We start from the raw sequence: 15,520 nt of genomic DNA, 5'->3' as shown, positions 1-15,520 counted from the left end.
ATACCACACCTTGTTTGATGTGAAGAAAAATGGCCTAGTAGTATCAGATCTCCAAGTATATTACAAATTGGCAATCACCAAAGCAATCCATTTCTGTCTAAGGAAGTAAATTATAGATCAGTGGAATAGATTAGTTGCATAATGCACAGCAGACATGACCAGAATAATATATTTGAGAAACCCAAAAATCTTAAGGACTCATTATTTGACAAAAATTTCTGTTAAATCTGGAAATGTTGGCAGAAATTGGATATAGACCAACATCTCACACAATAATAAGTATACCAAGATATATCAAGTATATATAGATATCAAGATAAAGTCAAAATGGATAAATGAGTTGGACATAAACAGTGATATCATAAGAAAAGTAGAGGATCATGGAATATTACCTATTAGATGTATGGATAAAGGAAGAATCTGTGATCAAACAAGACAGATCGCCTTATAAATTGGAAAACGGATACTTCTGATTTTTGTTGTTATTCCAATGTTTCAGTCATGTCTGACTATTCAAGACCCTACTTAGGTATTTCTTTGCAAAGATACTGGAGTGGCTTGCCATTTACTTTTCCAGGTCATTTTATAGATAAAGAAACTGAGGCAAACAAGGTTGAAATATTTTCTCAGGGTCATACAGCTAGTAAGTGTCTGAAGCCAGATTTGAAGTCAGATCTTCCCAATTTCAGGTCCAGTGCTATGTATACTATTTCACTTACAACTCGATAATGTTCATTACATTAAAGGAAAAAGGTTTTGAAGGAACAAAGCTAATATAATAAACCCGAGAAGGAAAGCAGGTAATTGGGAAAAAAAATTTTTTTTTACTTCATTTCTTTGGAAAAGGTCTCATTTCTCACAGAGAACAAGTCAAATTTACATTAATACAAGCTTTTTCCAAATTGAAAAATGGTCAAAAGACATGAGCAGGTAGTTTTCAGAAGAAGAAATCAAAGCCATCTGTAGCCATGTAAAAAGATGCTCTAAATCACTGCTGAATAGAGAAATAAATATTAAAACAATTCTGAAGTACCAAACCTATCTGACTGGATAGTATGCATGAAAGAAAAGTGAAACATTTTGGAGGAGTTGTGGAAAAAATTTGGACACTAGTGCACCATGACAGTGGTTGTGAATTGATACAATTCTGGGAATCAACTGGGAACTAGTTACAAACCGGTATGTATTCTTTGACTAAACAATGCCACTACAAAGCCCATATCTCAAAAAAAAAAATAAATACATAAATAAAGGAAAAGGAAAAGGACCAATTTGTCCAAAACTAGTCATGGCTGTACTTTGTGGTGGCAAAGAATTGAAATCGAGGGGATGTCCATCAAGTTGTGGCATATGATTGTGAAGTAATACTGTTGTACTTTAAGAAAGGATAAGCCCAGTGGTTTCAGAAAAAGTAACAAACTGGGAAGACTTATACTAACTGATGCAAAATGAAGTGAATAGAAACAGTAGTAATGTATCTTTCTTATGATGATCAACTGTGAATACTCAACAATATGATGATCCAATACAATTCGGAAGGACGTACAATGACAAATGATATCCATCTAGAGACAATAAACAAAAGAAATCTCAATAGAGAATGCAGTATACTTTTTTAAAAAATTGTTTTTTTTGTGGAGGTTATTATTGGTCTTTTTTTACATATGTTTTAATATGTATAATATGTAATACGTTTAATATGTTTTACATGACTCTACATGTATAATCTGTATCAAATTGCTTGCCCTCTCAAAGAAAATGTGAGAGGAAGGAGGGAAATTGTAACCCAGAATTAAAAAAATAAAACGAAAGGCAAATTTTTGCATGTAATTGAGAAAACATAAAATAATACTAAGAAATATATTTTTTCAATGTGTGTTTTTGGTGCTGAAGGTATAACCAAGAGTTGCTAATGAAGGTTGAATACATATGTTGTAAAACTAGAAAATAATGTCTTGTATGTCAAAGTGAGAAATAAGTCAAAGATGAATGTAAAAGACAAGAGACAAGAGGTTTCAGAGATTATCAGTTTGGGATATCTAACAGCCAGTTCGAGATGCAAAACTGAACATAAGCAGAGAGATTAGAAATGGAAAAGTAGATTTTATAATCATTAACGAAGACAATAATTGAATCCAATGGAGCTAATGTAGCCACCAAGCAAAGTAATATAGAAGAAGAAGAGAACAATGCTCAGGAAAGCCCTACGGGAGAGTAAGAGTTAGGATTAATGGGATGCTTGGATGAACGTTCTTGGACTACAATTTTAAAGTCACATTTCTCTTTTAAACTCACATTTCTCCCTAGTCTTGAAACACTGCCCCAGGCAGTTTCTCCCCAGCTCAAGGACAGTCTGACCCAGCAAGAACTGTTATTTTCCTTCCTACTACAGTAGCCAGCTGGAGCTCTTGAAGTTATTAGTCTGAACCAGCTGTGTATTGACTGGACTGACTGCGTACTGGGTCATAATGGTATTTACTACTCACTGACCAATCATAAGTCCTAGACTTAGACATAGGTATACTCCCTTATATTTATCTTGTCTAACAAGACATTGATGAGAGCAACCTGGTATTCTTTAGTCAGTCTTGTCCATTAGTTGACTCAGTGATGTTTCAGACTTAAAACTACACATCCATGTAACCCTAACCCCCACCCCTCTGTGGGTTATTTACAGATGAACTCTGAGTAAAATTCCTCTGCACTAGATAGCAAATGTGCATATTCCTTTAAGAACTAACCACTCCTTAAGCACTCCTCTTTCCTACCCTGAATTACCTAATTAGCATATTTGGCACATGCTTTGCTCTAGAATACCCTACATAAACTTTATCTGTACGTCTTTAAGGTTGTAGGTTACCTAAGAACTCTTGCCCAGTAAAAATTGCAATAAATATTTACCTTGAGCTCAACAATGCTTAAGTCCATGAATTCTTTTCCAGAAAGTCCATGCAAGTAATTCCAGAATTGGAGTTCCTGTACCCCTATCTCTCTATCCCTGATCAATATGACCTGGATGAAAATCCAGTAAGGGGACTGAAACCTGGTAAGATAAATAGGAGGAGAATGAGTAGTGTTTATAATTTTCGTATTAAGTACTTATTTCTTTTAATTTTTTCATCCATTTAATTGAAGATACATTCTACTCACTCTGCCATGTTTTACATCGACAAAAACTAAAAAAAGAAAACTTATTTCGTCCCTCCAAAATATTATATTAATAACATCTATATGTGTAAATATGAAATATATACTAGGTACATTGTAGATATAGACTCTGTGTAGGAGATAGAATTTGGGGTAAGTTTTATAAGAAGTCAAGGAATGCAAGAGATGGAGGGGTACAGGAATGACATTCTAATAAAGAACCACTTGAATGAAAGCAGAGAAGGAATATAAACATAGGCGTGTATGTCTATGTGTATATCTATACCTACATTTAAGATGACACAAAACTGAGGGGAGTAAATTTCTTTGGGTAGTGGAGTCTGGATACAAAAGGAATTCTTAGGAATCTAAAATAATAACCTGAATCTAAAATTTAACAATAGTTAATGCCATGTGCTATGCTTATGTAAAAACCACCTTCAAAGTCCCCATCCCACAGAGTCCATGGATACTAGTATAGTACCATCAAAGAGAGGGAACAAAACTTTGGAGAGAGTCATGAAGAAAGCAGTCATCTAGAGTCAATTAACTGTGATTGTAAGAGATATCATTTGAGAAAACGGAGAAAGGACAACAAATGCAGGTTTTCTGAGAAACTGAATGAATTAACTGTCGAGAAAAAAAAATCTGAAAAGCCAATTGGAGACAATTAGATTTAACTCTATTTAGAGAATGGAAATTATGAGGAGAATTCTTAAGTGACAAATAATTACCCTGAGAAAGCTAGGATTATGAAGTGTAGAAGGGAAGGAGTCAATGGCATCTTGGTGAGATTTTTCCACACCTGTTTTTTTTTTTTCCTTTACAGAGAGTTGCTACCTTGACTCGCTCTGATGTATTATCAAAAATAAACTTCAATATTTATGTATTTCATTTGTTTTTAATGCTTTAATAAATTGCATGAGTAATAATACTGATGGTGTTTACATTTAGGAGACTGGAAACAGCATAGTACAGAGGAAAGACAGCTGATTAGAATTGGGAGACTCTGGTAAAATCCTAAATATGGTGTGACCTTGAGTAAATCACTTAACTTATTTGTACATCGTCTCTATTTTTTTAAATGAGAGACTGGATTACACAATAATGTCAAATTTCAAAAGAAGTGGGGGCCTTTACTTCATAAATAAGATTCCCTGCAGGATTCATTTCTTTCTGGCTTGATTATATTTGTATATATTTTCATAAATATTTACCAATTCCATTTTATTCTAATTTGGATCACATTCAGGAGTGTTATGGGTTCCATGTGAGTTTCAGGTCATCTGTTTGACATTCCTAGAAGATTTCTCAAATCATTTATAATTTTTGAGCTATGATTCTCTAAGATTATAAACAAAGATGTTATTTTGGTCCTCATTATATTCAATCACTGCATGTATCCGTAAGCTGAATGACTTGTGTACAATAAGTATCCCGTAACTACTTATTGATTGATAAAAAGACAGTATGGTATAAGCTCTAGATCTGTGATCCTGTGTGTTTTGAGTTGGGCATAATTTGGACCAATCTCTTAGTTGCTTAGGTTTAACATTGGAAGAAAATAAAACAATCACAGGTCATTCAGTAGTTGTTAAAATATTTACTTATTCATGGCATGAATAGCATATTTAATAAAGATGTGGATTGTGAAAACTATGAATTTATTCAGTTGAAGGAAGCACTCTTGCCTGAGTTGCCCACCATAAACCAATAGTCATACATTTCAGAGAGCTCCTTGTGATTATGTTGAACTTAGAAGACCAAAATTTGTTAGCTACATAAATAGCTCAAGCCTTTAGACTTCTCAGCAAAGCTAGCCTTTAATTTTGTTTTAATACCATTAATGGGAAATACCAAAACAAAATTCTACCTGAATTTTAATGAGAAAATGGTCACCATACTGGATTCACTGCATTTCACTTCTTGTTAGTATATTGATAGGTTATATAAAATTTTTGGCTGCTAAGTGACTTTAGGACAACAGGTTAGCCTTTATCTACATTGTTCAATAACTGTTATACTGGCGCACCTAAATGGGGGATAGGGGAGGATCAAAAAATAAACATAAACAAACAATATAATATGCCTTTAAATACATGATTGAATAAGAGAGGACTAAGACTGGAACTCCCTAACTTTGCCTTCCATTCCCCACTCTACCCCCTAAATTCTCTTTCAAACTATCAGGTCCATGTGGTGTGACACCAACATCTTCAATTCATTTTGGATTTCTCAAAGTAGATAGATGAACAAAAGTAAAATCAACTCTAGAAAGATTAAGACTAAAACAAGAATAATGACATTTTTTGCAATCACCATTCCTCATATCTCATCAGGGAAAAATTAATTCTTTTGAATTTACCTTTTCTGGTAAGTAGAAAATTTCTTTCATCTTTCCCAAATTCATACCCTTTAGACAATTTTGATGGTGAAGTGAAACCTGAGAAAATCCCATAGTAGAATTATTGGAGGATTAAATTATGACAATAGGATGTCTAAGATGATGCTTCAGATTGACCAAAAATTAGTTTCCTGAATTACCTTCAAGGTATAGTTCTTAAATACACAGAACCTATTAACATAAGTCTTCCTTTGCTGAATGGTCTCAGACAATTTAGACTTTAATCTTTTTGAGTAAAGATTGCACAACTGTATGTTAGTAAATATTTAGCAATTAACAATTTAAGAAAAAAAGCAAGACATACTTTTAGATTTAATCTGCATTATTAACATTTTCTTCATCACTTTCTTGAGTTTAGACAATAAAGAAAATAAATGAAATCTTGATTCGTGAGAATTGTCAATTTCCAAAATATAAATGCTCACAATGAAAATTTAATAATAATTTCTTTCTTAAACCAATTTAAGCTGGTTCTCACACATTCCTAGCAATAACTTAGGTTAACCAACCACCATCTTTAGGGACATCACCAAAAGCACAACCAAAAGCAATAAATCCAGTTTGGGTTATTTTCTTTACACTTTCCCTCTTCAATGCTGTCATTATCATCCAATCCTGAAGGACTATAGAACTTCATCAGGGCTGTACTTGACTTTTACTTATCCCCTGAAATCTTAGAATTGATGCTGAGTTAAAATAAGATATTCATAGATCATTCACGTTAACAAAACTTATTTATCTACAATAAGGGTACATTCAACAAGGAAATTCACTGAAGGTATGTCAAATTGGCTCAGTTGGAAGGAACTTCTTTGCCTGAGTTTTCCAACATGAACTGTCAACCAAAGCAGTGAGAAAGAACCTGGACATCCACATCATTATCTTATACTCAGGTGTCCAAGAAGTGATCGTGACAGCCAAAATATTTTGTTCACTGAACTCAAGGGTGGTTTCATGACCCTTTATTGAAAAGAAAAAAAGTGAATGAAAATCACCTAACCTGCTTTTATGAGGAAAACATTAAGATATTATCTGCGTCAGATTCTTGAAGTATGAGACAGAAAGAATGAGTTCATGAGAAAAAGAACGTTCGTTTTTTTCAGTTTAGAGACTGAAGGGGGAACTCAACTCTTTTCTTTTGTAAGACACATCAATCAAACAATAAAAATTGTATTAAATATCAGCCATCCACTAGGATGTATATAAAGATATTTCTGACATAATTCTTGCCAGGAAGGATATTCTATGCTGTTAAGGGGAAGAGAGTATACACATCTACAAGAATACATAAAGTATACACAAAAAGTTTAGAATGCAATTACATGAGAATCACAATAAAATTCATGGAATCAGATAAGTACTTTTGGAAAAAAGTGATATGTCTGCAAAAGTGGAAGTAAAACAAGTAATTCTGAGAAACAGAGGTAGGGAGAGTAAATTCAAAGCATGAGAAACAACAAATGGAAAAGGAAATAGAGAATCATATGAAGAAAAAGAAACAAGGAAAGAACTAATGTATAAAATGGATGTAGATATTGATTTATTCTAGACTGTAAATCCCTTTACAATATAACAGACACTATATATATATATATATATATATACATATACATATACAGACACATATATTTATTACCTATATCTTTTATGTGATCCATTATGCTTTCTCATCTCTCTATCACGAGATGGTTAGCAGGCTTTATAATAAATCCTGTACTATTGCTTGCTTGATTTGTTTGTCAGGTTATTCTAAATTATATTTTAGTATAAAGGCAATAAGAATTTATTGGATTTACTAAGTGGAGGAGTGAAATGGTATGACTTACACTTAGGTGATTTGTTCAACTCATAGATGGGAATCAACTCAAAAAGAGATCAAAGGGATCTTATTGCTAGCAATAAGGAGGGACTCTGCTGCTTTATCCACAATAGATCTGGGGCACAGTCCTGGATGGCAGTCCCAGGGTGTGGAGGAGAATTAGCACACTAGAGTGCTCATTAGCACTCTAGTGTGCTAATGGAGGGAGAACCCTCCTCACAATTTCAGGATAGAAAAGATTGCTTGTGGTTGCTCATAGACAAGAGCACAGGAAAGGAACGTGGTAAATACCCCTCATATACACCATATCAACTTGGAAGAATCGAAAACTTACAGGTCTCTAGAAGTATCTCTGAAAATATTTGAACAAAACACATAGACTTTGGAATAGTGCACACTACACCCTGGAAGTAGATAGCTACTTTAACAGAAAGTTAAAGGTCATAGTAAGTAATAGGCTGGGGAAATGAGCAAACAATGAGGAAAAAACACTTAAAAGTTACTATAGAGACTAGTAAGATCAAAACATACAATCAGAAGACGACAACAAATACAAAGCTCCTACATCCAAAGTCCCTAAAAAAGGTATAAATTGGTCTCAGATCATGGAAGAGATCAAAAAGTATTATCAACTCAAGTAAGAGAGATAGAAAAATTGGAAAAGAAATGAGAGTGATGAAAAAAAATCATGAAAAATGAGTCAATAGCTCAGTAGACAAAAAATACCAAAGATAATAGCATCTTAAAAACAGATTAGGTCAAATGACAAAAGAGATCAAAAGAGTCAGAGAGGAGAAGAAAGTCTTAACAAACAGTATTGTTCAAATGGAAAAGAAGGTCCAAAAGCTTGCTGAAGAAAATGATTCCTTAAAAATTATAATGGAGGGGGGGCTGAGCCAAGATGGAGGAGTAGAAAGACGCACATACACATAGCTCCGAACCCACAACCAATAGAACAACTACAAAGAAGTAACTCATGGCGAATTCTGCACCCAGAAGCCACAGAACATTGGAGCGAGGGAGATTTCTGTTCTGGAGACACCTGCAAACCTCTCGCAAACGGTCCTTCCCTCTGCCGACTGGGTGCTGGGACTGGGAGCTGAGTACAGCCCTGACGTGGCCACAGCACCGAGAGGAACAGATTCGAACGGGCTTCAGGGACAGGATCTCCAGCGGCCACAGAAGTCCCTCCACCCACATGTGATGGGGGTCGGTGAGAGAGTCTCTTTGGCGGGTCGAGGGGGGAGTGGGGTACCCCCATGGCTCAAGCCCCATCGGGAGACAGAAGCTGAGGGGCGGCGGCACACCGGGGCTCCCCAAGCAGGCAAGAGCCTGGATCCATTGTTGAAGGGCTGTGCATAAACTCCCTGAGCGAACTGAGCCTGAGAGGCGGCCCTGCCCCAACCTCAGCACCTGAACTTAATCTCACACTGAATAGCAGCTCTGCCCCCGCACAAAGCCCTGAGGCTGGAAGCAGTATTTGAATCTCAGACCCCAAACGCTGGCTGGGAGGATCAGGAGGTGAGGTGGGTGTGAGGAAAATATTCAGAGGTCAAGTGACTGGCTGGGAAAATGCCCAGAAAAGGGAAAAGAAATAAGACTATAGAAGGTTACTTTCTTGTGAACAGGCATTTCCTCCCTTGCTTTCTGATGAGGAAGAACAATGCTTACCATCAGGCAAAGACACAGAAATCAAGGCTTCTGTGTCCCAGCCCACCCAATGGGCTGAGGCTATGGAAGAGCTCAAAAAGAATTTTGAAAATCAAGTTAGAGAGGTGGAGGAAAAGCTGGGAAGAGAAATGAGAGATATGAAGTCAAAGCATGAACAGCACATCAGCTCCCTGCTAAAGGAGACCCAAAAAAATGCTGAAGAAAATAACACCTTAAAAAATAGCCTAACTCAATTGTCAAAAGAGGTTCAAAAAGCCAATGAGGAGAAGAATGTTTCAAAAGCAGAATTAGCCAGATGGAAAAGGAGATTCAAAAGCTCACTGAAGAAAATAGTTCTTTCAAAATTAGAATGGCACAGATAGAGGCTAAGGACTTTATGAGAAAGCAGGAAATCACAGAACAAAGCGAGAAGAATGGAAAAATGGAAGATAATGTGAAATATCTCATTGGAAAAACAACTGACCTGGAAAATAGATCCAGGGGAGACAATTTAAAAATTATGGGACTACCTGAAAGCCATGATCAAAAGAAGAGCCTAGACATCATCTTTCATGAAATTATCAAGGAAAACTGCCCTCAGATTCTAGAACCAGAGGGCAAAATAAATATTCAAGGAATCCACAGAACACCCCCTGAAAGAGATCCAAAAAGAGAAACTCCTAGGAACATTGTGGCCAAATTCCAGAGTTCCCAGGTCAAGGAGAAAATATAGCAAGCAGCTAGAAAGAAACAATTCAAGTATTGTGGAAAGACAATCAGGATAACACAAGATCTAGCAGCATTTACATTAAGGGATGGAAAGGCATGGAATAGGATATTCCAGAAGTCAAAGGAACTAGGACTAAAACCAAGAATCACCTACCCAGAAAAACTGAGCATAATACTTCAGGGTAAAATTGGCCTTTCAATGAAAGAGAGGATTTTCAAGCATTCTTGATGAAAAGACCAGAACTGAAATGAAAATTTGACTTCCAAACACAAGAATGAAGAGAACCATGAAAAGGTGAACAGCAAGGAGAAGTCATAAGGGACTGACTAAAGTTGAAGTGTTTACATTCCTACATGGAAAGACAATATTTGTAACTCCTGAAACATTTCAGTATCTGGGTACTGGGTGGGATTACACACACACACATGCACACATACATAGAGACAGAGTGCACAGAGTGAATTGAAGAGGATGGGATCATATCTTAAAAAAATGAAATCAAGCAGTGAGAGAGAAAGATATTGAGAGGAGAAATGGAGAAATGGAATGGGGCAAATTATCTCTCATAAAAGAGGTAAGCAAAAGACTCATTAGTGGAGGGATAAAGAGGGGAGGTGAGAGAAAAACATGAAGTCTATTCTCATCACATTCTACTAAAGGAAAGAATAAAATGCACACTCATTTTGGTAGGAAAACCTATCTTACAATACAGGAAAGTGGGGGATAAGGGGATAAGCAGGGTGGGGGGGATGATAGAAGGGAGGGCATGGGGAGGAGAGTGCAATTTGAGGTCGACACTCATAGGGAGGGATAGGATCAAAAGAGAATAGAAGTAATGGGGGACAGGATAGGATAGAGGGAAATATAGTTAGTCCTATACAACACAACTATTATGGAAGTCATTTGTAAAACTACACAGATTTGGCCTATATTGAATTGCTTGCCTTCCAAAGGGAAGGGGTGGAGAGGGAGGGAGGTAAAGAAGTTGGAACTCAAAGTGTTAGGATCAACTGTCGAGTAATGTTCTTGCCACTAGGAAATAAGAAATACAGGTAAAGGGGTATAGAAAGCTGTCTGGCCCTACAAAACAAAGGAGAAGATGGAGACAAGGGCAGAGAGGGATGATAGAAGAGAGAGCAGATTGGTCATAGAGGCAATTAGAATGCTTGGTGTTTGTGGGGGAGGGGACAAAAGGGGAGAAAATTTGTAACCCAAAATTTTGTGAAAATGAATGTTAAACGTTAAATATAAAAAATTATAATGGAGCAAATGGAAGGTAAATACTATGAAAATTCAAGAAACAATAAAGGAAAATATAAAGAAAGAAATAAAATGGAGACAACGTGAAATATCTCATTGGAAAAACAAATGACCTGGAAAATAGATCCAGTAAAGATAATTCAAAAATTATTGCACTATCTGAAAGCCATGATTCAAAAAAAGAACCTACACAGCATCTCACAAGAAGTTATTGACGAAAACTTTCCTGATATTCTAGAACCAGGTGGTAAAATATAAAATGAAAGAATCCATAATCACCTCCTGAAAGAGATTCCAAAATGAAAGTATTAGAAATATTATAGCCAACCTCCAGAGTTCCCAGGTCAAAGACAAACTATAGGAAGTACCCAGAAAGAAAAAAAAATTCAAATATTGTAGAACCAAAATCAAGATAACACAATATTTAGCAGCTTCTACCTTAAAGGATCTGAGGACTTGGAATATAATATTCTGGAGGGAAAAGGAGCTAGGATTACCCCCCCCCCCAGAAAAAAAGAACCCTGAGTGTTATCCTTCAGGGGAAAATGGATATTCAAGGAGATAGAAGATTTTCAAGCATTCTTGGTGAAAAGAACAAAGCTGATTAGAAAATTTGACTTTCAAATATGACTCATAAAAAGTTGAATAGGAATAATTATTGTAAATGACTTAATGACGTTAAACTGTTTAATTTCCTACATAAGAAGATGATATTTGTAACTCATAAGACCTTTCCCATTATTTGAGTGGTTAGAGGAAATATATATAGGCAGAGTGCACAGGTGTGAATTGAATATGAAGAAATTATATCTACAAATATAAAATTAAGGTGTAAGAGAGGAATGCACTGGGAGAAAGAGAAAAAGGTAAAATGGTACAAATTATCTCACATGAAAGAGACAAGAAAAAGCTTTTTCATAGGAAGTGAACGGGGGAGGTAAGTGGGAGTGAGTGAACCAGATGCTTATGAGAATTGGCTAAAAAACAGGGAATAAAATATACATTTAATTAGGTACAAAAATCCATCTTACCCTAAAGGAAAACAGGACGGGAAGATGATAAAAGAAGTGGGTAACAGAAGTAAAGGTAAATTGGGGAGGGGGTAGTCAAAAGCAAAACATTTTTGAGAACAAATAAGGTAAAAGGAGAGAAAGAGAGAATAGAATAAACAAGTGGGATAGGATGAAGGTCAATAGAGTTAGCAATAATAACTGAAAAAATTTAGAAGAAAATTTTTCTGATAAAGACCTCATTTCTCAAACTTATAGAGAAGTGAGTCAAATTTATAAAAACAAAATGAGAGTTGTTCCTACATCAGTAAGCATCACAACATTCACAGGACAGGGCTTGCTATCACAGGTTATTAGATGTGCATTTATAAAAGGAATGTCAACTTTTGAGGGATCAACAATCATTTTAATTACAGTCAACATAGGGGGACCAACAGACAGACTTCCAATTGCCTGACCATTGCATATATACATACATAGCTGGTTGTTGTCCTTCATCTTTGAAGAGGACCAAAATGACATCCACATTGTAAATTGAAATGTCTGTGTGTTCGAATGTAGCTGATAAGACCAATATGAGCTCGGAATCTTCTACCACAGGTTGAGCACAGATAATGCATGTGAATATTTGGGGTGAATATCCAAAATTTGCACATCTTTCGTTTACTTTGTGGTATCTCAATTCTGCTTTGCTCAAAAAGCACAGAACCTTTTTCTTATGTAAGCACACCATGCTGAGTGATCCTTTGCCAGTGTCTCACATGTTGCACACACAAATCAACAGTTCTTGAGAGAGACCTTGAGAGTGTCCTTTTATCATTTCTTCTGGCCACGATGTGATTGCCTGCCCCATGCAAGTTCTCCATAAAATAGTCTTTTTGGCAAGCATACATTTTGCATTCAAATAACGTAGCCAGCCTATCGAGTTTGTGCCCTCTGAAACATAGTTTGAATACTTGGAAGTTCATCTCCAACAAGTACTTCAGTGTTTGGTACCTTATTCTGCCAGGTGATCCTCAGAATCTTCCTAAGACAGTTCAAATGGAAACGGTTCAGTTTCCTGGCATGGCGCTGGTAGATTGACGATTTTTCACAGGCATACAACAATGAGGTGAGCAGAATGGCTCTGTAGACTCCAATTTAGTAGTCAGTCTAATACTTCTTCTCTCCCAAACTTTCCTTTGGAACCTCCCAAAGGATGAGCTAGCTGTGGCAACGCGTGCATCAACCTCGTTGTCAATGTGTACATCCCTGGAAAGTACATTACCAAGGTAAGTGAACTTATCCACAGTATTCAAAACTTCTCCATTTGTTGCAATTGATGGTTCCAAGTGTGGATGATGTGGTGGTGGCTGATGGAGCACCTGTGCTTTTTTGGTGTTAATTATTAGGCCAAAATTAGTACAGACAGCAGAGACTTGATCCATAATTTGTTTCATCTTAGCTCCAGAGTCTGCATTGAGTGCACAATCATCTGCATACAGAAAATCATGCACCAACACTCCACTCACTTTGATCTTGGTTTGCAGCCTTTTCAAATTGAAGAACTTACCATCAGTATGGTAGTTGACCTTGGTGCCGTATTCATTCTCATTGAAAGCATTTGTAAACATGGCTGCAAAATTCATGCTAAAAAGCATGGAAGTAAGCACACAGCCCTGTTTTACTCCATTGGTGACTGAAAAGGCATGACAGCTTTGTCCATTGTCCAGAACTCTGGGAAACATGACATCATGAAATTGACATACAATTTTTATTAATTTCTCTGGGCAACCAAATGTAGACATAATTTTCCATAAGCCCTCATGACTAACAGTATCAAAAGCCTTGTTCAGATCCACAAACATTCTGTACAGACCTCTTCTTCTCCTGGCATTTTTCCTGATGTTGTCAGGCGGCAAACACCATATCGACTGTTTCTCAGTCCTTTCTGAAGCCACACTGGCTGTCAGGTATATGGCCATCTTCCAGGTGAAGGATCAGTCTATTAAGGAACACTCTAGAAAGAATTTTGCCAGCAATGACTAAGAAAGAGATGCCCCTGTGATTGTTGCAGGACCACCTATTCCCTTTATCCTTACTTGCTTTTCATGCTTTATCTGCATGTCTCTCATTTCTCCTCCCAGTTTTTCCTCCACCTCTCTAACTTAATTTTCAAAATCTGTTTTGAGCTCTTCCATGGACTGAGCCTATTGGGTGGGCTGGGATACAGAAGCCTTGACTTCTGTGTCTTTCCCTGATGGTAAGCATTGTTCTTCTTCATCAGAAAGGAAGGGAGGAAATACCTGTTCACCAAGAAAGTAACCTTCTATAGTCTTATTTTTTTTCCCCTTTTCTGGGCATTTTCCCAGGCAGTGACTTGACTTCTGAGTTTTCTTTCCACATCCACCTTGCCTCCATATCCCCCCAGCCAGAGCTTGGAGTTTGAGATTCAAATGCTGCTTCCTAGCCTCAGGGCTTTGGGGGGGGGGAGGGCTGGCTTCTATTCAGTGTGAGATCAAGTTCAGGAGCTCAGGTGGGGGCAGGGCAGCCTCACGGGGCTCAGTTCCCTCAGGGGGTTTATGCAGAGACCTTCGACAATGGATCCAGGCTCCTGCCTTCTTGGGGTGCCCCTGCCTGCTCCTGCCTCTGCTGTTGCCTCCCGAGCGGGCCTGAATTATGTGGGCACCCCACTCCCCTCTCAGCAAGCCGACAAGACCCTCTCACCAACCTTTGGGGCCCGTGGATGGAGGAACGCGAGCGGCTGCTGGAGATTCTGTCCCTGAAGCCTGCTCAGATCCCCTCCTCTTAGTGCCATATGGCCAAGGCAGGGCTGGGCTCGGATCCGGGTCCAGAGCATGACACACATTTTGCGAGAGGTTTTCTGGGCTTTCTGGAACAGAAATCTCGTCTGCTCTGTTGTTCTGTGGCTTCTGCTGCTCCAGAATTAGTTGGGATTTCTTTCTTAGAGATATTTTATGGGCTCTGGGTTCGGAGCTAGTGTATGTGTGTCTTTCCTTTTTTTTTTTTTCAGTTATATTTCAGAGTTCTTTTTAATTATTATTATTTTTTTTAATGTTTAACAATCACTGCCATACAATTGAGATTTTATCTCCCCCACACCTGCCCCCCACTACCCCCCTCCCTCCCCACGACTGCATACAATTCTGTATAGGTTCTACATATACTTTCCTACTGAGTATATTTTCACTATATTCATGCTATGTAGTCAGACTAAAATAAATGAAAGAAATCATATAACAAATCAAAACATGATACACAAACACAGACACAACACAAACATGATCTGCTACATTTTGTGAATGACTTCCATATTTCTTTCTCTAAGTGTGGAAGGCATTTTGCCTTGAGAACCACCTTTGGGATTTTTTTTTTATAAGAAGTTTTTGCATTATTACAAAATTCCAAGTCTACCAGAAAAAACTCTCGCACACTGTGGTCGATCCTGTGCACAAACTTCTCCTGGTTCTGCTCCTTTCACTCAGCATCAGGTCATGTAA

The 15,520-nt window shown here is 37.2% G+C and overlaps 1 pseudogene; it reads right to left on the bottom strand.

Annotated features, from left to right (window-relative positions):
- LOC140502612 (Golgi-associated PDZ and coiled-coil motif-containing protein pseudogene) overlaps positions 1-14,868 on the bottom strand; it is an 84,824-nt pseudogene extending 69,956 nt beyond the window's left edge.
- Positions 14,869-15,520: the final 652 nt, after the last annotated feature.

The sequence above is a fragment of the Notamacropus eugenii genome, chromosome 4 (assembly GCF_028372415.1).
Source record: "Notamacropus eugenii isolate mMacEug1 chromosome 4, mMacEug1.pri_v2, whole genome shotgun sequence".
In the NCBI taxonomy this organism is placed as follows: domain Eukaryota; kingdom Metazoa; phylum Chordata; class Mammalia; order Diprotodontia; family Macropodidae; genus Notamacropus; species Notamacropus eugenii.
Note: the sequence above shows the minus strand (reverse complement) of the source record. Positions and strands in the feature narration are given on the sequence as shown.